At 38.2% G+C, this 23298-nt stretch overlaps 1 pseudogene; it reads left to right on the top strand.

Annotated features, from left to right (window-relative positions):
- Nucleotides 1-11493: 11493 nt before the first annotated feature.
- Nucleotides 11494-16063, top strand: LOC126602416 (cytochrome P450 714C2-like; annotated as a pseudogene).
- The last annotated feature ends 7235 nt before the right edge of the window (nucleotides 16064-23298 follow it).

Below are 23298 nucleotides of genomic sequence, written 5' to 3'. Positions count from 1 at the left end.
AATTGTAGGTAGGCTAATGCTTTGCGGGTTGATATGCCACCTACGATGGGATATGATGACTTAGGTTTTGGGGATATTTTCCCTTGGGGTGATAGGTTACGTTTTGGTGGTGGTGGCATCTGTTGTCACCAGAAGTGGCCATAAACGGTTGAGAACTTGTCAATGCAAATTTTCGCTGTCCTATGTGCACCTGCAAAACAATCAACTGTTAGACCAAGTTAGAGTTATCAAGAATCCAGCCCATGTTTAAACTCTATAGTCTGTTATTCAGGAATGCAGTCCTTATCCAAGGATAACTCTGATAGGTCTAGATATTTTTAAATGTTTGAAAGTTTGATTTCACAGATGTTGTATTATTCAAATTCAAATATTGCCGTGTAAATAGGGTTGATAAACCCCTGGTGTAATCTCAAAATTATTATAAATACACGCAACCCATCAGTTGATGGGTATGCACATTCTGAGCTGGAAACCTAAGAGTTCTAAAGTCTTACATGGTATTGAGCCTTTCTGCCTAACAACAAAATATCCTTCATTTTTTTCCTTACCCCATCACTTTTTACATGGCTGAAACTAATAATGTCAACCCTATTCTCCCCCTGCAACTTCATCCGTCAATCCCTTCTCCTCTTCCATGACTACTGTGGTGAATATTAAGCTTGATCGTGCCAACTATCCTCTATGATTGGCGCAAATCTTGCTAATACTGAAGAGTCGTGACCTGATAGGTTACGTCAACGGCTCTCTTGTCTGTCCTCCGAAACACTTGGCTGGAAATACTAATGTTAATCTGGCATATGCTACATGGGTGCAACATGACCAAATGGTCCTTAGTTGGATCAATGGCTCGCTAACTGCCTCCGTTCTAGCGACTGTAACCAGCAAACACACGTCTCGTGCGACATGGGAAGCTCTTAAGTAGCGTTATGCATCCACTTCTCAAAATCACATCCTCTTTCTACGAAATGAATTGCTCCTAACAAAAAAAAGGTGATCTTTCAGTAACTGATTACTTGGATCGAGTACATGTTATTTCCGATAACCTTGATCTTAATAACATTGGTCTTACATTCGAGATTACTATCAATGCAGCTCAAGCACGTGATACTCCGATCACGTACCCAACCCTTGAAGCCCTCATTTTGACAGCTGAGAGGTGAATGATGGAACAAATTGTACCTGTGGTGGAAGCTGCTCATGTCAATGCCTTTATAGCTGCAAGAGGACGTGGTGGACGTTCTTGTGGAAATAGACATGGTGGCTTTCCGTCCAATCGTGGTGGTGCTTCTAATATCAACCAGCGATGTCACCTCCTTCATAACAATAATCAGCGCAATCCTATGATCAATGGGGAACGCTTCAATTCAAGTGGAGAAAGAATTACTTGTCAAATTTGTGGTAAGCCTGGACATCCTGTTTTAGATTGTTACCAGCGCATGAATTGTGTTTATGAAGGACGTATTCCAACCAAACGTCTTACTGGCCTTTTCACCAATTACCTTGAATCGACAACAAAATGGAAACTGGTTACTGGACACAGGAGCCAACGCCCATGTCACTCCTGATATTCAAAATCTGGTAAATCCAAAATAGTACAATGGTAATGAAAATATCGGTGGTGTAGGTAATGATATTGGCCTTTCAATTTCACATTCTGGTTCAAACAAAATTAGTACCAAGTCTTGCTAATTTGAACTAAACAATATACTCCATTGTCCATCCGCCTCCACTAGCATTATCTCTGCCCATAAATTCCCTCTTGATAACCACTGCTATCTACTAATATTTCCTTATTTTTTTCCTTGTCAAGGACCTCAAGACCCGGAAGACGCTTTTCCGAGGGAGATGTGAGAATAGGTTATACCCATTTCGCGGTGGATTATCCAAGTATCCTATTTCAACGTTCTTAGGCGTTAGAGTCTCAGCCCAAAAATGGCACTCTCGTCTTGGTCACCCTACATCTTCAATTATTAAGTTTTTAATTTCAAATAATCAAGTACCAAGTCATGGTACTACCAATGTAATGTTTTGTGATTCTTGTCCTTTGGGCAAGAGTACCAAACTTCCTTTTAGCATGTCAAAGTCTATGTTAATTTCCTTTGGAACTTTTACATTCTGATGTGGTTCACCAGTTATGTCAATTGAAGATTTTCGTTATTATGTTTTGTTGGTCGATGATTATTCCCGCGATTCTTGTATTTTTCCCATGAAAAACAAATTTGAAGTATTTGGAATTTTTGTTTTAAGGTGCACGTTGAAAAAATGTTTAACACATCCATTAAAACTCTTCAATGTGATGAAGGTGGTGAGTATAAGAGTCAGGCTTTTAAACATTTTCTTGCAACTCAGGGAATTTCACAACGTTTTTCATTGTCATGCTTTCCTATGCCCACATCCCTAACAAATATTGGTTTGATGCTTGTCTAACAGCCACATGCCTAATTAATAGGTTACCAACTAAGGTTTTGTCTAATAAATCTCCATATGAAAAGCTATTTCATAGAACACCGACTTATGAATCCTTTAAAGTATTTGGATGTAAATGTTTTCCTTGGCTGACACCCTATGCCCGCAACAAACTTCAACCTAAGTCTAAGTCATGCGTTTTCTTAGGATATTCGTGAATCACCAAGGATACAAGTGTTTGGATTTATCCACGAGACGAGTGTATTTGTCTTGCCACGTATTATTCGATGAGGACTCATTTCCATTCAAGGAACTTACATTTCTTAAGGAAAACGTCTGCACAACAAGTAACTCTCCAACCTCTGAGCTTATCTTTGACTTTTCAAACCCTATCCCTAGTCCACCAAATAACCAAGTCCTAGTCACACCCAATGTCTAGCCCACAACTACCAATAGGTTACCAGATAATCAACCAATGAATGAACAACTTGCAATAATATCCCAACCTACTCCTACTACAAATCCTACCCTTATTTCCAATCCTAGTAAACCTCTCCCAAACCAAGATGAGCAAGAAATAGTCAATGTTGTCCCTGTGAACCAAAATCAGTCCCAACAATGTGTCACTGATCCTGTGTTGGTTCATGATCCCCCTTCAATCCATCCAATGACTACTCGGTCTAAAGTTGGGATACAAAAGCCAAACTTGAAATGTGCACTGCATGTTAATACTGACAATAAAGTGGTTAAACCAACATGTTTTAGTCAGGCAATAAAGCATAAGAATGGAGGACTGTGATGGCTCAAGAATTCAGTGCCTTGCAATGTTGTGGTACGTGGACTCTTATACCTTACCATCATGCCATGAACTTATTGCCAAACAAGTGGGTTTTCAAGATAAAAAGGTGTACAGATGGCTTGATTGAGCGACATAAGGCTAGGCTTGTGGCTAATGGCTTTCATCAACAATCCGGGATCGACTATACGGAGACCTTTAGTCTAGCTGTCAAGCATAGCACCATTAGACTTGTTTTGAGTTTGGCAATTTCAAAGAAGTGGCATGTTCGACAGTTGGACGTTCAGAACACATTTCAGCATGGGTATTTGAATAAAGATGTGTACATGAGACACCCACCGTGTTTTGTTAATAAACAGTATCCTAACTATGTTTGTAAAGTGCAACATAGTTTATATGGTTTAAACAGGCGCCTAGGGCCTGGTTTCAAAGGTTTTTTGAATTTCTCTTTCAGTTAGGGTTCCAAGAGTCCATGTGCAATTACTCTTTGTTTGTTTTTAATCAAATAGGAGTTTATTTAATTTTGCTTATCTATGTGGATGACATATTGCTCATAGGAAACAACAACACTCAAATGGCATGGTTGATCAAGAAGCTCAGCACTTTGTTTTCCATGAAAGACTTGGGTCCTCTTAGTTATTTCCTGGGTGTTGAAGCCACTTACATTGGTAACAATATGCATTTGACTCAAACCAAGTACTCCCTAGACTTGCTTGAATGAACAAAGTTTAAAAATGCCAAGCCTATTTCCACTCCAGTTTCTGCAGGACAAAAATTGAGTGCTTATGATGGTGAACTTTACAAGCATCCGAATCAATATCGCAGTGTCGTTGGAGTGTTGCAGTATTTAACTATCATAAGACCAGATCTCTCTTATGCCATTAACCAGGTGTGCCAATTTATGCACTCACCCAAGGACACTCATTAGATGGCAGTGAAACGCATCTTGCGTTATTTGAAGGCCACGTATGATCATGGTCTTGTTTATAAACCTGGAGGTATGCAATTGCATGCTTTCTCCGATGCAGATTATGCAGGCAATCTTGATACCCATCACTCTACAGGAGGTTTTTGTATTTATTTGGGACCAAATCTAATGGCTAGGAGTTCAAAGAAACAGAAGATTGTATCTCGGTCGAGTACAGAAACCGAATATAGGCAACTAGCCTACACTGCTGCTGAGCTATCTTGGTTAAGGTCATTATTCAGAGACCTTCATTTGCATCTTCTCATTCCACACATATGGTGCGACAATGTCTCTTCAATGGCCTTAGCTTCCAATCCAGTTTTTCATTCGTGGACAAAACACTTGGAGGTCGATTATCACTATGTCCGCGAGAAAGTGGTTCGAAAACAACTTCTGGTAAATTTTATTTGTTCTCAAGATCAGATTGCTGATTTGTTTACAAAGGGTTTGTCTTCCTCGCGTTTCAAGCTTTTGGTGTCCAAGCTTCCAGTTGTTTCTCGGCCTGTCAGCTTGTGGGGGGTGAGGCCAAGTCAGAGTTATCAAGAATCCAGCTCATGTTTAAACTCTAAAGTCTGTTATTCAGGAATGCAGTCACTATCCAAGGATAACTCTGATAGGTCTCGATATTTTTAAATGTTTGATAGTTTGATTTCACAGATGTTGTATTATTCAAATTCAAATATTGCCGTGTAAATAGGGTTGATAAACCCCTAATGTAATCTCAAAATTATTATAAATACCCGCAACCCATTAGTTGATGGGTATGCACATTCTGAGCTGGAAACCTAAGAGTTCTAAAGTTTTGCATCAACACTTTTGATTAAGGACCAAAAGCCTCAAGTGCCCACGATTAGTGCGGGGATGGGGGGTATGGCCAATGGATCTCTAATGACTAAGTTAGTTTCTTTGAAAAGAGAAAGTGTTTAGGGCTTTATGGGGTAGCAAAAGCTTACCAAAATTTGGTAAAGATAGAGGTATTTATAGGACAAGATGGACGGCCATAGGGTTAAGGGTTTGCCTTACACATGGCTGCATCCTATTAGCCAAGGTGTGTCATTCATTGGATGAATGAGGAAAGAATATCCCAAGATATTAAATAGGAGAAAATATCTTGGGATAATTGTGAAAGTATTTCTAATTGACTGTGATAGGGATTCCTTACTTGATTGAATTGATCTTCAATTGGGAAAGTATTAAAGATAGGATTTAGTAACTAACCCTATCTTTAATACCTTTGACTTCTCCATGCCACGAGCACGGAAGATTTGAGTAGTCATAGTCAGGTGCTTGGACCTTCAAGGATGATGAGCTGCATGTGGGAGCAGTTGAGGGTCCTGCCCATTTAATGAGGGCAATCTTGTCTTTCTTGAGAAAAAGTCTACGTGTCATCTTCTGGATTTCTAGGATTATTTCTTACTCAACAAATGCCCCCACACCTGCTGGGCTATAAGCAGAAAAGGGTAGTAGGTATAGAGATCACAAGCTGCCTAGGCATGCAGAGAGTTGTTTCCCAATTTGATGTAGATGTTTCACCTTGTTTTGGAAACAGAGTCTTCATGAGAAAAAGGAAGCCAATTGCCACCAAGACTTACTTAAGCATGTCTTAATCAGAGGGCTAAATAAACCTATCCCTTAGTTTTCTTTTTTGCTTGCCCTTGCAAAGAGTTGATCGTCGTCGTTCATTCTTATTCATGCCACACCAATGTAAGAAAAAATTAATTTTCTTTCTTCTTTATTTTTCTGAAGCCTCGGGGCTCAATGGAATGGCTTGGCAAGGGCCAAGGAAAATATTGGACAATCACAAGGCTGTGGTACAGGTAAGGTAGCTCGTGGGAACTATTGTGGGTTGGCACAGCTCGGCTGGCTAACTAGGGCCCAGAGATAGCTTGGCTTGGGACAAAAAGAATGGTACGGGGCCGTGCTAGTAGGTTAGCTTGCATACTAAACCTTCAGTTAAGAAAAAGTCTCTTTCCTGCTTCCAGAAAGCTATAAGTTGAGTTGCTTCCAACATCCAGGTCCAGAGATAGAGTGAAGTATCCAGCTGTGGTTAAGTTTGGTTCGGCTTCTGAAAGGCTCGCCACTATGAGAAGTAGGGAAGGAAAGTCTGTCACTTGCAAAAGTGGATTCAGCTATTAAAGAGATGTCGAAGTATGCTCCTTCTGCTGCTGCCGCATTTATGTTGCTTGACAAGAATAAGGGAACTACTTGAGTTTGATTTCTTAGTTGCCGTAGATTGAGCATTTGAGGATGGAACTGCCAAGATCGAAGTTGTTGAAGATGAAATGTCGGATAAGTAAACTACTGAGTGCAAAGTAGCTACTGAAGGTAGGATGACTGCTGGAAAGCCCAATGTCATCCAAGCTACTAAATGAGTAGTCTACTTTGTTTAGTTGGTGTTGGATTTTGATGAATTTAATAAACTGCTTTCTTCACTTTACTCCATCTTTGTTTTTCTTGAAACTTTGCTTGGTTGAAGCGTTTTGCAAAACTTTTAGCCATAGAATCGTTGGTTGGGCACGATGTTGAGGCGTCGAGCTGTTAAGTTCATCATGAGCTACTGCCCCCTGACCATTTACTGCTTAGTGGGTCTTTGAGTATTCGATCATTTGAGTTGTGTGGCATGCATCACAACATGATAAAGATATGTGGGATATGAAAATTATTAACTAATCACATCAAAATGAATGGTTGTGTGGAAATTCATGGGCAATTTGCCCTCTTCTGTTGAAGAGTAGACTCATATAGGTGTTTGGAAATTAGTTTACCCTCTCACACAAATACACTCTCACACTAGATGGGTGTCGAGGAATTAGTTTACCCCATCTCGCACTAGAAAGTGGACCCAGATAGGTATCGGGGAATCAATTTACCCTCTCACACTAGAAAGCATGGAAGTCATTGTGAGTGCAGCTGAGGAAGGCTAAATTATTAGACAACTGAAATAATCTTTAGGTTGTGAGGTCTTGTTCGGTGATTTGCTTGAGACTTTGAACTGCTTGTGAAGTCCGCATAAGGGTGTAAATGGGGAGCTCAATGAGTTACTCCCGATCCTTTTCCAAGTCCTTCATCATCCTTAAATGTTTCCTTGTATGCTTTCTTGAGGCTTAATTGGTGATCAGCTGATAATCTAAATCGATTGCAAGCTTTTTTACCCTTAAGTCTTTCGTTAGCCAGGGGCTACTAGTAAAGCCTTGTATTCGACATTGTCATTAGATGCTCTGAAGTTAGAAGTAACAATAGCTTGATCGACGTAGCAGGAAATCGCAAAGCATTAGTCGGCGCGGCGGGAAACCGTGGGACAAGTTTGGCACGGCTGGGAGTCACTGTGTATGATGGGTGTGGCTGGGAATCACGATTCATTCTTGAGGTTACAAATGATCTGGTTGATCGGGACTAAGAACTTAGTGCATGCTTTGGGCGTCAGGCCCCTTTTCTTTGGGGTATAGTCCTTTCACTTGCCTCTCGACTTTTTTTCTTCGTTTGACCTCTTTACATTGTCATGGGGTATCGAAGCCTTCAACTTCCCCCGATGGTGACCTGCAGATCTATGTTACCCTTCTTATGTCCTACTCGTTCATGTCGTGGTTACGGTACTCGTCGTTTATTCTTAGCTGGCTACTCATGGTTACACTTGGCGTAGATTGCCAATAAAACTTGAGTTTAAGCGTTTCCACTTCCATCTGGATGTGCCTACATTGGGGCGATTATGCCTCGGTTGCCTCCAGTGATCGTTTGCAAGTTTGTGCTCCTTCTCCCGGGGATTTGCTCATCTGTATCGTGACTACGTTACACATCATTTGTCTCTGGCTAGCAAGTGGGCTGCTCGTGACTGCGCTAGTCGTTGAGTGCCAGTTGAACTTGAGTTATAGTATCCTCAATTTTCTTCATGTTCCATGTGTTGCTTGCTCCGGTATAAGGTGGAAGGAACTCCCTGTGAGCTATGCCGCGAGTAAACAGTGCACCTAATTCGGGTTTTGAGTGTTTTTCAAAGCATGGACGTGCATTCGCCTGTTAGTTTTTTCGAGAGCTAGCCACTTTCTCAACGTACTAAGGTGGGAGAAAATGTTTCCCTGATGGCTAATAAGGGAATGCAAGCAGCCTGAATGCCTAGTTCATAGCTTGTTGGGCGGCTGCTTGTTGGGACTCGTATGGAAAGAATATTATCCTCAGCTTTTGTCGTTCTTAAGGGCACCTCATCAAGAGTGATTTGCTTGTTGATATGCTCAAGGAGTCGACTCGTCAAAGTAGATTGGTGCGCGAGGGTGCTTGTCAAGTCTGTAGTCTGCTGGGATATGTGTGGATCGCTATTTAGAGTTTAGCAGCTTGTTTGAAGTGCATCTCCATGTGATGGAAGTGTAGTGGACATCAAGCATGAAATATGAGCTTTAACGAGCCAAATCAGCATAAAACAGGTCAAAAACATCGAAAACAGGTTTGAAACATAAAAAAACGATTCCAAAATGCCGAAAAATGGCTAAAAATGGTTGCCACAACTGGTCTGGGCACACGAAGGTATTGATCCAAGTTTCTGGGTCAAGCTGACCCACGTAGCTGCAAGTTGGAGCATATGGACTTGAGAATAGAGGGCCCACTGAATGGGCGCACGCTAAAAATCTCTGAAATGGGTTTCCTGCACGCTGAGGCTTGAGCCCACTGTTGATCGCCTCGGTTTCTTCATGGGCCAGTGCCTTGACTTGCTTTGGATGCTTTCTTTTGGACTTTGACCGACTCCTGGCTTTTCTAAGCCTCGTGGCTTGAGCCGCATTAGGGAAATTTCTGCAGGATTACTACATGGGCCTTATGGTCCTAAGCTTCGCTATTGCACTAGTGGCTACCATGCTTCCACATAATGGGCCTCCTCCTTTGTGCTTCATCTGTCTGCGTGTGACACTAGCTCCGGTTGGGTTTTGATTGGCTACAGAAAGTAAGCCACGGTAGTGGCCATAGGTGGTGGTAGCCACCAGTGCTCTGTGATCCGTTGTGTGGGTGAAAACCCAAGTTTGTAGGAAACACCTTTCTTCGTGGTTTCAGAATTCCCATCATCGTATTTCTTCTCCAGGGCTATTTAAAGAATTTATATAAAAAAAATCTAGGAATAAGATTATGTGGGAAAAATTACGTATAAACAAAATTTTGAAATGTTGAATGCGAGAGTCTTCTTCGAGCGTTTGAATCAAACACTAAATGAAAGCATCAATTTGTTGGTGTAAATTTCCGCTCCTTTGCTTTGACGAAAATGTACCTGCAAAACAATCAACACCTTTGATCAAGGACCAAAAGCCCCATGCACCCACGATGAGTTGGGGAAGGGGGAAGAGATGAGGCTTGGCTAATAGATCTCCGATGCCAAAGTTAGTTTCTCTAAAATGAGTAAGTGTTTAGGGCTTTTGGGGGTAGTAAAAGCTTACCAAAATTTGGTGGAGATTGATGTATTTGTAGGAGGAGGTGGCCGTCCACGGGGTTAGGGTTTTGCCTTACACATGCAGCATCCTATTGGCCAAGGTGTGTCATCTGTTGGATGAATGAGGAAATAATATTCCCAAGATATTAGGAGAAAATATCTTGAGATAATGGTGCAAGTATCCCTAATTGATTGTGATGAGATTCCTTACTTGATTGAGTTGATCTTCAATTGAGAAAGTATCAAAGATAGGATTTAGTAATTAACCCTATTTTTAATACTTTTGACTTTTCCATGCCAAGAGCAAGGGAGCTTTGAGCAGTCGTTGTTAGCTGTTTGGACCTTCAGAGATGATGAGCTGAATGTGGGAGCGATTGACGGTCATGCCCATTTTAAAAAGGGCAATCTTGTCTTTCTTGAGAAAAAATTCAAGTGTCGTCTCAAATTATTTTTTACTCCACAAAACTCGTGTACTTATGCTCTACCTAGCTCAAAATTAGATTGAAAAGATCAATTGAAATTTAAAATTACAAAAGTTTCATTAACTCCACCTGGAAAAAAAAATATGACAAAATTCAATTACACAACAGTGGTTGCTGGTGATGATTTACATGATTATTTTTTTAGGAAAACTAATGAAAATGGCTTGAAAACTTTGAGTTTTAACTATAAGGACAAAATAAAGGGTAAAGTGAATAGTATCCAAATTGACTTTTAACTATAAGAACAAAATAAAGGGTAAAGTGAATAGTACCCGAATTGACTTTTTAGTGTAAAATGTGGTTTTTCGTTAAAGTGAACAGTATCGAGAGCTTTTCATTAAAGTTCCATTTTTTTTTTCCATCTGCAGTCTGCTGCAACCTTATTCTATGATTAAATTCTAAGCATCCAGTCAGCTGCAACCTTATTCTATGATTAAATTCCAAGCATCCAGTCTGCTGTATCCTTTCCTTCCATTTATTTATTTATTTTTATTTTTTTGATAAAAGTCTGAGGCAAGCTATAGTCAAAACTCCCTCAACTGTTATTAAAACAACAAACCCAAATTTACAAGCAAACTAAAGGTCCAACTCAAAACTATACACAACCAGAAAATGGCCAAAACCAAAAAAACTAAAAATAAAAATAAAAAGAGGGCCCAACAATAGTAAAGCCCAAAAAACACACAACAGCCAAGAAGCTTCTATCGAAGTCCCTCCACCGACAGAGATCTAGGCTAGGCAACTGAAAACGTCAACCACCACTAAGTAACGCCGCCTCAGACACCACCACCAACCCTGAATAGCAACCAGATCACAGCCATTAACAATAGATAGTCAGCACCAAAAAGGGATTAGCCAATTACCAGTAAGAAGCTCAGGGAAACCCACGAGCAATACTGCCGAAAACGAGAGACAACAATGAGAACGTGATGGTGTCGGAAACACCCCGAGCTAGGAAAAACAACCCAGCTCTATACATGAACTCAATAGGAAATATGGCTGAAGATCAGATTGAAGAAGAGATGGGGAGAGGTATACCGATGGGAATTGAAGAAGATGAGAGGCCGGAGGGAAAAAAAAAGGAGAAACATCAATAGAAACGAAAAGAAAAGAAGAAGAAGAAGAGAGGAAAGAGGATATGGCAACCGACCCCAGCCGAAGCTAGGGCCGGTGCCACCAGAGGAACAGAGAAGGGAAGGGCTCACACAAATGGCGAGAAGGGCTCTCAGTCTAGAGAGAAAAGCTCTCACTTTTGGAGAGAAGCATTACCCTTTTGCAGTTATGTATGCTAGTTTTAAATTCACAAACATTTGAGTCATATACCCGTAGGACACGAGAGTGGACTTCGATTATATAGACTCCGACTCGCCAGTAATTTATGGGTAACAGATCTAATAGTTAGACATAGAGAGGACCAAGAGAGGATCACTGGTAGGAACAAATGGAAGGAGAGGTTGGAGGAGTTGCAGCACCAAGGATCATACTATCAGTACTTCTAGGTGGGTTTTCTGGTCTTGTTTTTCTATCTATGTGAACTTGTGGTTTTCAGGCCTAAACGGCTGAGATCAAAGCTCCAAAAGCAAGGATTTAGAGGGCCTCCTCCTTCATTTCTTCTGGGAAACCTCCCTGCAATAAAAAGCAAGATCAAAAGCAAGAGCCAGTCCGACAGCAACCGAGACTGTTAATCGTGATGGCGTTGATGTAGCAGCTTCTATTTCTCATGAATGGCCTTCAAAAGTCTTCCCCTACATAGAGCCCTGGACAAAAGAATATGGTACGTACTACGTAGGTACTCTCTTCCATATAATTCCACATCCAATGATCTAAATGATTTATCTATCTTTTTTTCTTGAAAATGTTGAAATATTAGTTCTCTTCGTCAAATAAATATATCAACTGAAGAAAGTTTAACTTCTATAATAAAACGAATTAGTAATATGAAGAATAACTCAACTACTTACAAACATATACAAAATCTCTAATTTTCCCAATTATGAGATTCAGTCTCAACATCAACACACTATTTCTAACATATATAAAACCTTTTTCTTCTATGTTTTTTCTACTTCAATGGAGAAAAGCAATCGAGGAAGGTGTACTAGGTTTTTTTTTAAGACTTATTTTCTCTCAAGGATAAAATAGGAAATTTAGAAAAAAAAGAAAATTCTTCTTGTTGTAGGGTTTCAATACAATATCTCTTACTTAATGCCTTCTAATTTGGAAGATAGTTACGAACTGTTATGTATTGCTGGCAGGGCCAACATTCATGTTTGCAGCTGCACACGTACAAAAACTATATGTAACAGATGTGGAGTTGCTGAAGCAAATCTTTGTTCTTAGGGAACACGACTGGGATTTCCAGGGTTCTTGGACCACTGTTGGGTAAAGGCCTTACATCATCAAATGGTTCAAGCTGGGCCCACCAATGAAAAGTGATTGCTCCTGAATTGTATTTGGATAAGGTTAAGGTATATCATCTTACAGTAATTTTTTTTTTTTTTTTTTTTGCACATTTGTATAAGCTCTAAGCTCGAAATGATTTCAGGGATTTGGATACAATATTTATATTTATGTAAAAGGTAAATGATAGTTTGCACTCTCAAGTTTTACTGCAGTTGCAAATCATACTCCATCTTCAAAACACTGCAATGTTATACAAAAAATTATGTTGTAGTTGCAATGTCATACATCCATGATCAGATGGTTATTATATTAAATAGATACATTCGCATAAGTTATATATGATCGTTGGATAGTGAATGTATTAAATATATGTAAGCATTATCTCCATCTATAAATCTCTTAGAATTTTTTTCCTTTATACATGTGAAAATATTTTGTTTTTTTTTTTAACAAACAATATTATCCACACTAAGAGGGACGGGGGTGAGCTAAGTCTCACAAAGAGTTAGCAATAATGTGATTCAAATTCGTTTTTGTCGAGAACTGAATCTAAAACCTCTCACTTACAAATGAAGAAGAATACCACTAAATTAAGAAGTCAAATTTCCGCAATTGAGAATTTGAAATCTTAACATGTGAACTTGTCTAATAGGAGAATATTAACATTATAAATATAACTAGAAGAAATTGAGCATTATAATGTTAATTCATGTATGCCTTTAATTCAGTTATAAATCATCAGTGCAATTCTTTTTTCCAAGGGCATGGTGAACATAATGGTGGCGTCTACAAACTCAATGCTTAGAACTTGGGAAAGTGAAATCGAAAGCCATGGAGGAATTGCAAAAATTAGAGTTAATGAGCATTTAAGTAACTTATCTTCAGATATAATCTCAAGAGCTTGTTTTAAGAGGAATTATCGTCAAGGAGAAGAAATATTCCTAAAATTTAAGGCTCTAAGAGACCTTTTGTGCAAGGAACTCATAACGGGGACAAGCTTAGGCTTAAGGTATGATAATCACATATAAACTAATTCATATTACATAACATTCTCTTTCTTGATTGAAATAGTGGCATCACTAGCAATAAAATGTAGTAGTATTAATTATTCTGCACTTATAAATGGAAGATCTCATGTTCAACTATCATAAAGATTGGCCTAAGGCCTATTGTGTGGCTTACTCCTTATTCCTCAAATATTTTTGTTATAAAATAAAGAAAAAAAAAAACTATTTCTGAAAAATATAAATTTTTACAATGACTATCTAGTCTAGTGGAGGGGTGTTAATCACCATTTTGTTAGAAAACATCCTAGGTTTAAATCTCATGAACGGCAACAACTAGCACGATTTATTATAACGGCTCTTACTTGTATGGCCTTTGGATAACAACATCCATTTCATATGATGAAAATACTTAATTTCTTGCATTTTTTGTTCTCCACATTTGTATTTATTAAATGATTCTAGACTTTAACTTTTTTGTTCCTTGGACCATGGTGATAGAGCCTACGAAAGATAATAGAGAGATATGGAGATTAGAGAAAGAAATTAATTCAATGATATTAAGGCCTAGTTTGATATTGCTGTGCTTTGAAAAAAAAAAACTACTTATGCTGTGCTGTGAGAATAAGCAGCTGTGAAATAAAGCAACAGAGTGTTTAGTTAACCTTTCTGTAAAAGTGATTTTGGAAAAAAAAAAAAAAAAAAAAAAAAAAAAAAAAAACAGTATTATAGTGTATAGTAAATTTTTATGTAAAATTGTTGTGACTGTGTGAAATGACCAAAAAGTCTTATTTAGTGTGCCTTGAGGGGCCCACTCCTTTTATTTGGTCTCCTTCCTCTCTTTTTCTTCCTTTTTTTCCATGAGACTCTCCTTTCTCCCTAACTCTCTCTCTATGATACTCTCACTCTCTCTAATTACCAAGAGAATCACCCACACCAACACCAATTTTCGAGTGAAATCCATACCAATATTCCCTATTTTAGGTGTAGTTTGACCTATGAATTCGAATGGTGGTGTTGCATATGAAGATCAAGTACTCAAAAATGAAGAAAGCCAACCTTTCCCTTTCGGTGAAAAACTCTATGACGAGTTGACCTGAGGCTCGACGAAATTTGGGTGCTTCAAACTCAATTCAACTTTCATTTAATCTCAAGTACAACTTCTGTATCCTGCATATCGAATTTTGGCATGAAATTCTTGGGATTTAACCCTAAGTGTCCTCTCTGTGTTTATGCCCAGAAATCTGGTGACCTTCTTCGTAATTTTTCTGGCAAACTTAAGACTGAATCTACACCAATTGCCAAATCTTAACTCTGGGTAACTCTAAATCTACACCGAGCCGGAGAAACCTGGAGAACGAGAGAGATCTGGGATTGAAGTTTTTTGGTTCGGGTTTTGCGAGAGCGTGAATGCGAGTAAATGGGGCAATTTTGGGCTATTGAAAAATTTATTAAAGATTATTGTTCACTCGTGTTTTTAAAAATAAGCTAGTTTTTGGAAGCTGCTGTTTGCATCTTCAGGTTTTGGGCTTATTTTCATCCAAAACTTTGAAATAAAGCTGATTTTGAGAGTTTACCAAACACCAAAAACCCTCCCAACTTTTTTTCATACCCACTTTTTTCAAAATCACCTCAATGCCAAACCAGGGCTAAAGGTGGTAAAACAACGTGTCGAAGCTGCATATGAGAAAGATTTACTGCAAATGATTCTTGAAGGAGCCAAAAATTATGCCGACAACAGTGCCCCATTACATAAGAATTTCATTGTTGATAACTGCAAGACTCTGTTCTTTGCTGGCCATGATACTACTGCCCTTGCAACATCATGGGCCTTGATGTTACTAGCAGCACATCCAGATTGGCAAGCTCGTGCTTGTGCTGAGGTGCCCGAAATCTGCCGGGATAAGCCTCTAGATACAGATATTCTCCGAAGCATGAAAGTGGTATGCCATTATGCTTCATGTCAATGTTAATTATAAAGATTTCACTGCAAGTTCGGATGGTAATTAAGACGGTTTTCATAGCTCGCGTACTGCCAGATAAACATTGATGTCGTCAGACAAAACCCATAATGTTCAAGGATTTTAGGTAGAGAAGCCTAAGATAGATAGAAGAAACATACCTGTCTAAGATTAAATGTTGATTACCAATTTACCACCTTTGCTTTTGCATTTGTTGCAGCTAAAAATGGTGATTCATGAGGTATTGCGTCTCTATTCATTAGGACCCTTAACAGCAAGAGATGCCTTTGAGACTATCACATTAAAAAACATTGTGATTTCGAAGGGTTGTGTCCTTCAAATACCAATAGCTTATCTACACCAGAATCCTGACATATGGGGACCAAATGCGCACAAGTTCAACCCGGAAATATTTTTCCAATGGAATTCTCAAAGCTTGCCAGCCTCTGCAAGCCCACATGCCATTTGGAATGGGTGCTAATATATGTGATGGCCAACACTTAGCTATGACATAACTGAAGGTGATTCTTGCCTTGAGTCTAAGTTTTGCTTCTCCCTCTCACCCGCATATCAGCACTCCCCTGTGTATAACTTGGCCACTGCACTTGAACATGGTATTCTTCTCCATGTAAAAAGAGTGTGAATTCTTGATGTCTTTGAGAATATGTCAAATTGCTTCTGTATTTTCAAATAGTATGAATGTGCCATAGGCTCGAACAGATATCATGCGGGGAAAATATGATGTTATCAACTTGTTAAATAATCTGTCACTGGAACAAATTCTGCAGTGAACAATTTGCTAAATTGCTGATTTTTTATAATATAAGTTTTGTTTCCTATAGTCATCTGCCGTGAGATTTGAGATCAAGACATTCTCCTAATCAATTTCATTCAATGAATCATTTCAATGTAAACATTAGTATATATATATACATTTCTGATAACCTTTCCATCCTTAGCTAACTTAACTAATTACAATCAAGTCCCTAACCAACATAACTAACTTGAGACATTTGTAACAAACTATTATTTGGCTCTTTACACTCCCTCGAGCTGAGCTTGGGTGCAGAAAATGTACCACGAGGAAGCTTGGATTGCAGAAAACTAAATCTAAGCTTAGAAAGGGATTTTGTATGAATGTTAGCTATTTGATCTTGACTGCAAACATAGAGAACCTTGACAAGATTAGTTAAGACCAACTCTCTTATGTAATGATAATCTATTTCTACATGCTTTGTACTAGCAAGAAAAACAGGGTTATAAGCAAGAGAGATGCTAAGATATTATCACATCAGCGAGTTGGAACTTGAGATAAGGGAAAGCCAATGTCACATAACACTTTGTAGGTCTAAGTGATTGCAGCAGTTGTATGTGCCAAAGACCGATACTCAGCCTCAGTTGATAATCTAGCAACTGTGGGTTGCTTTGTGGCACTCCATCTAATGAGATTGTTATCTAGAAATATACATTAATAACTTGTGCATCATCTATCAAAGGTGCAGCCTGCCTCATTTGCATTTGAATATGCAGAAAGATGTAAAGACCCTTTTTTGAACCATAAGCCACGAGTGAGAGTCCCTTTGCAAAATCTGAGTATCCTTTTTGCTGCTTGCATGTTTTGTTCTCTTAAAGAATGCATGAATTGACATACTTGATTAACTACAAATGAGAGATTAGGTCTTGACCAAGTAGATACTAAAGACACCTAACAATTGATCTATACTCAATAGGATTAGTGAGAAAAGGACCATTATGATCAAGCTTAGTTGTGCTAAGAAGAGTTGAACAAGGTTTAGCACCTTCCATGTTTGTTTTGCCTAGAAGATCAAGTAAATACTTGCTTTGATGCAGAAATATGTCATCAGATGATCTTTGAACTTCTAAACTCAAGAAGTAATGAAGTGGACCAAATCCTTAACTGGGAAAACTTGACTTAGTTGAATAATGAACTTTTAACAAAGAGAAGCATTTGGTCCTGTAACTAAGATATCATCTACATAAACCAATATTATGACAAGAACTGGTGCTTGTAAGACAAATAGAGAAGTATCTGATGATCAAAATTGTGCAAAGCTTGAAATTGTTTGGAAAACCAAGCTCTTGGAGCTTGTTTTAAGCCATACAAGGACCTTTTTAACTTGCAAACATGATGAGGCAAGTTTGAATCAACAAAACCAAGTGGTTGCTGCATAAAGACATCCTCCTTTAAATCTCCATGACAAAAAGCATTACTAATGTCTAATTGGTTGAAAAACCAATCAAATTAAACAACCATGGACAATAAAATTCTAATAGTAATTGGTTTTGCAACTGGACTAAAATTCTTTTCATCATCAATACCTTCCTGTTTGCGAAATCCTTTTGCTACCAATCTAGCTTTATACATGTCCACTGTGCCATCAGGGTTTCCTTTTGATCCTAAATACTGATTTACATCCATCAATATTCTGAGAGGAAAATGATGGAACCAAAGACCAAGTGCCTATGAGTTGAAGAGCATTGAATTCCTCTTATGTAGCTAATCTTCAGTAAGCATACTTTGAAGCTTGTAAATATGTGGTTGGAACATAATCAACAAATGCAGGTAATGGAAACTTAGTTGCAGAGTAAGCTTTAGGTTTGAATACATGCCTTTGATCATGTAATTGTATGATGAGTGTTTACAGCATTAGTATGAGCAGTTGGTATTGGATGGTGATTTGTGATTGGCATTGTGAAATGATCAGTAGGTGGCATTGTGAGAGGATTTGTAAGTGGCACTATGGGTGGATTTGTAATTAGCATTGTAACTGGCATTGTGGGAGATGAAGTGACTGATGGAACTCTTTTGAGTAGAGGGATGACTTTGTTGAACTGAGAAGTGTAGATCAAATAGAGATTCATTGTGGTGATAAGGGGATGAAGATGCTGATAAGATAGTTGCAGTTATAAAAGTGTGAAATGGAAAAGTAAATTCATCAAATTTCACATGTATTGAAATGTAGATTCTTTGAGTGACTGGATCAAGACATTTATAACCTTTAAGTTGTAAATTGTACCCCAATAAAGCACAACACTTGTTTTTACCTTCTAACTTGGATGAAACATATGGTTTGAACCATGGAAAACAACTGCCACCAAATATTTTGAGCTTTGAATAAAATGGGAAAGTTTTGAAAATGAGCTTCCAAGGAGAAGTAGTCAATCCAGAAATAGGTAATCTATTGATAAGATAGGTTGTAGTGGAGAAAGCTTTAACCCAGTACAAGTTTGGAACATGGGAAACAATCAATAATGTTCTTGATGTTTCAACCAAATGTATGTGCTTTCTCTCAACACAGCCATTTTGCTCAGATGTATGTGGACAACTGAGTTGATGAGATATGCCATTTGATTTAAGAAAAGAGGTCAACAATGTACTAGTAAATTCCGTACATTCACCCCTTGAGTCTGATCTTAAACTCTTTATTTTATTTCTAAGAGAAGTTTCAATATAGTTTTCAAACACAACAATGTAGAACACAAGGTCGATTTGGCCTTTAAAAGAAAGAACCAAGTGTATTTACTGAAGTCATCCATAATTAACAAGTAAACCACACAGAGAAACAACAAGTGATGGGCCTCATACATCATAATGTAACAAGTCCAAACTACTAGTTGAAGAGGAACTAGATACAGAAAATGGCAGCTTGTGATTTTTGGCAATTGCACAATCTGGGCAGAAGAAACTAACAAAGAACTAGTAGTGTTTAATGAAGAACTAATATGATGAATTGATAGGCCTTTACCATCGCCAATGTAGATCTTATCTTCACCAATGTTTTGGTAGGAAATGAGATATGTAGGATATCATTAGTAATATGTGATGTTGCTCCAAAATCAAGAATTCATGAAGGAGGTGGCTTAGAGGCATAATGAGTGTACATAGCAGCAAGTTTGGTAGGAGGAACCTTTCCAAAGATATCTAGACTCATACAGTAATAACAGTCAATAGCCTCATAACTTGTAAATCCACAGATTTGACAATGAATTCGAGAGCCAGAGGAACCTTATGAGCGAAAACCTTGATAATTGGATTTGTTGAAGCCTGGTCTCCATGATTGTTTCCAAGAAAATTTCGATGGCCATGATTACCATGATTATTATTAATTCAGTTGTTACCATGACCATAATTAAAGTTATAGCCAAATGATCGCAGTAGTGGCTGATTTTGAGCTGCATATGCCTAGGATGGATGTGGTTAAGTAGGTAAAGTTAGCTGAGCTTGGACATTAAATGCCTAAAAAGGTTCAGTGATAGTTGAAGAAATTGCCTTTTGACGATGAGCCATTGAGATTTCTTTGGTGAGTAAAAGTCCATGGAGCTCATGTAAAGTTGTAAATGAGAGACAAAAATTGATCGAATCAATGAATGACTCAAATTCTTCAGGCAATCCATGAAATGTTGTAGCAATTAGGTCACAATCAGACACTGAAGCTCCAACGGCAGTTAATGTCACATCCCAGGCTCGACTCCGCCGTAGTACGATATTGTTCTCTTTAGGCTTACCATTCCCTCACGGATTTGTTTTTAGGAACTCCAACGAGAACTTCCCAGTGGGTCACCCATCCTAGGACCGCTCTCACCCGAACTCACTTAACTTCGGAGTTCTGATGGAATCCGAAGCCAGTGCGTTCCCAAAATGCCTCGTGCTATAGGGAGGGGAGCATGTACATATAAGACACATCACTCCCTTTTTGTTGGTCGATGTGAGATCTTACAATCCACCCCCCTTAGGGGCCCAACATCCTTATCGGCAGACTCGCACCACATGACAGAGTGGCTCTGATACCATTCTGTCATATCCCAGGCTCGACTCTGCTGTAGCACGATATTGTCCGTTTTGGGCTTACCATTCCTTCACGAATTTGTTTTTGGGAACTTCGACGAGAACTTCCCAGTGGGTCACCCATCCTAAGACTGCAATCGCCCGAACTCGCTTAACTTCGGAGTTCTGATGGAATCTGAAGCCAGTGAGTTCCCAAAAGGCCTCATGCGGGTTTGGAGCAGATTGATTTGGGAGAGAATAAGACGAATCAGACGGAGATTCTATGAAAATAGAGAATCAACATTCAGAGATGCACATAAGCGGTGAGAAATCAAGAATTCAAGTATGAATTCAAGTAAAAATTTGATGAAAAATGAAGTGGAAGAGGATCGAGATGTCAACGAGTATAGGAAACTTAGCTTGTAACGAAACCTCAGTTGTAAAAAATATATTTCAATTTCATTCAATGAATAATTTCAATGTACACTTTGTTATATATACAGATACATTTTTGATGACCTTTCTATCCTTAGCTGTCATTCCCCGACCAGCAAGTAAGGACTATTCACGAGTTAAGGTATGAGTCATATCTTAGCTATAGAAATAAATTCTACAACCAAGATATGGTGGAAAATTAAAAAAAAAAATTATACCGATTACACATACATCACATAACAAAATCTTACATAAAATTTATCGAAAACGCAGCGGAATAACGTTTGTGCACAAATTAGGTTACAACAAAAACTACCAATTAAATAATAATAAAATTGTAACAATTCTTTCAATGCATAAAGCATATGCAAATGAGATGCATGAATGTACTCACTCTCTTCTAATCCCGCTAACACATACCTAAGGCACCCAAGCATTCACGTCTCATACCATGCTTATACCACTTGGCTTCGAATACCTTAGAATACGAGTTAACTCCTGTTCATCCCTTAAACCCAATTCTCAGAATTAAATTCTCAATTTTCACTTTATTTATATAGGCACTTCCCCCGACGCCCAATTGTGCATTCAAGCCCTTCTCCCGACCATGACATATACAAGATTTCATTATTTTATAACCAATCGGTTGTATACTCAAGCCCTGCACCTGACGCCTGACATATACAAGGTTCATTATTTTGGATTGAAGGCATTCTTCATCCCTTGAATATCCTCACGACTCAAACACAACTCAACTCTTTTTCTTACTTTACAAGAATGCTTATGTATATGTCATGTAACATGGATATCAATAATCACATGCTCTAAAACATCTGCAACACTAATCAAATTGTTAGTAGCCAAAATTGTATTATATTATCAATAATATAGGTGATATTGATGCATAACCCCATTTGAGTTCCATAGAGCAATTCTGTTGGGTAAGCTATCATGCATTTTATGAGATTTGTCTCTTATTTTATAGCATTCTTAAGGGAAGTAAATGGAGATTTTTGATGGTTTGGTGGGAGTGCTTCTCATGACAATGATCTCAAAATGTAAATTCATAAACAACACAAGATTTAAGTGGTTCACCAAATTGACTACATCCACTGGGGTTTGCTTTCGTTGTATTTCACTATATATGAGAGACTTATAAATACAATGAAAGATGGCTTAAAGCCTTAACAATATATAAAAGAAAGATAAGAGGTAATATGAAAGGGAGAATGGCTTTTTATTGGAGTTGGTTCTTTTTCTTTCTTTTTTCTTCTTCTTCCTCTCTCTTTTCTCCATGTCCCTTCCATTGGTTCTTGCTCCTTCCTTTATAGAGATTGCATGACATCTTCCTCTCCAAAAAAATCTCCCAAGTGTGCCAATAGAAAGAAACCAAGTGTTGTGCCAATCATTAGACATAAAATGTGTTCCAATAACAAGGCAACAAATGTTGTCCTAATCGTTAGCCATGAAACGTGGTCCTATAGAAAAACAACAAATGTTAAGCTAATCATTAGCCCTAATATGTGTTCCAATAGAAACACACCAAATGTGAAGTTAATCATTGACAATGGTATGTGTTCAAATGGAAAAGATACATGTGTTAAGTTAATCATGAACTAATGGATATCATGCAAGATGGATGCAAGCATCAAAGGCCATGTCAAGGTTTATCTCAAGGTAAGCTTGTTGGATCAAAACACTTTGGTAAGTCTACAAAGAAATAGGCTAGCCAAATGGTGGTGAAATAAAAAGCTCCAATCAATGAAAAGCCTAACAAAATAATCTAACCTGCATGAGGCTACCAACTTAATGCATATTGCATTACAATTTATAATGAGATGTTAATTAGTACAAACATCTCCAATTGGAAAAAAATTAAGCATAAAAGTACTAGCTAGACAAAAATATATTCTTGTAGTAAAAGAATCTCTACTAACTTACATGCCAAAAATACGATATTTGTTTTTTTTTTTGTTTTGTACTCATAGCGTATATAAAGAAACTTAATAAAATCATTGCATAAATATATATATATATATATATATATTTTTTTATACACACAACCTTAAACCAAAGGTGTATGCGTGTGCCCGTTCTTGTGAAACCATACCGTGAACCATTTTGCAAGAACTAGGTTCACTCACTATAGCGACGCACTTCCCTGGATGCAAGGCCCCACAACAATAAGCATCACGGGCCGCCATGTGCCTCCACCGACTGTGGTAATTGTGATTGTTCGACAATCAAAATTCTGATTTTCGAAAGTGCAGTTAGCTGGAGTAGACACATGTTGACATTTTTTACACATGACTAGATTCTCGTCGGAAAACGGCGAAGAAGTTTCAGGTGGCCTAATGCTTTGCGGGTTGATTTGCCACCTACAATGAGATACGATGATTTGGGTCTTTCGGATATTTTTCCCCTTGGGTGATGATTTACGGTTTGGTGGTGGCGGCATCCGTTGTCGCCGGAAGTGGCCAGAAACGGTTGAGAACCGTGTACTTATGCTCTATCTACCTAGCTCAAAATTAGATTGAAAAGATCAATTGAAATTTTAAATTACAAAAGTTTCATTAACTCCATTCGGAAAAATAAAATATGACGAAATTCAATTAAAACTAAAAATCAAAATACTATAAATGAAAAGTAAATCAAAA

Source organism: Malus sylvestris, chromosome 2 (assembly GCF_916048215.2).
Source record: "Malus sylvestris chromosome 2, drMalSylv7.2, whole genome shotgun sequence".
NCBI lineage: Eukaryota > Viridiplantae > Streptophyta > Magnoliopsida > Rosales > Rosaceae > Malus > Malus sylvestris.
This window is presented reverse-complemented; position numbering and strand designations above follow the sequence as displayed.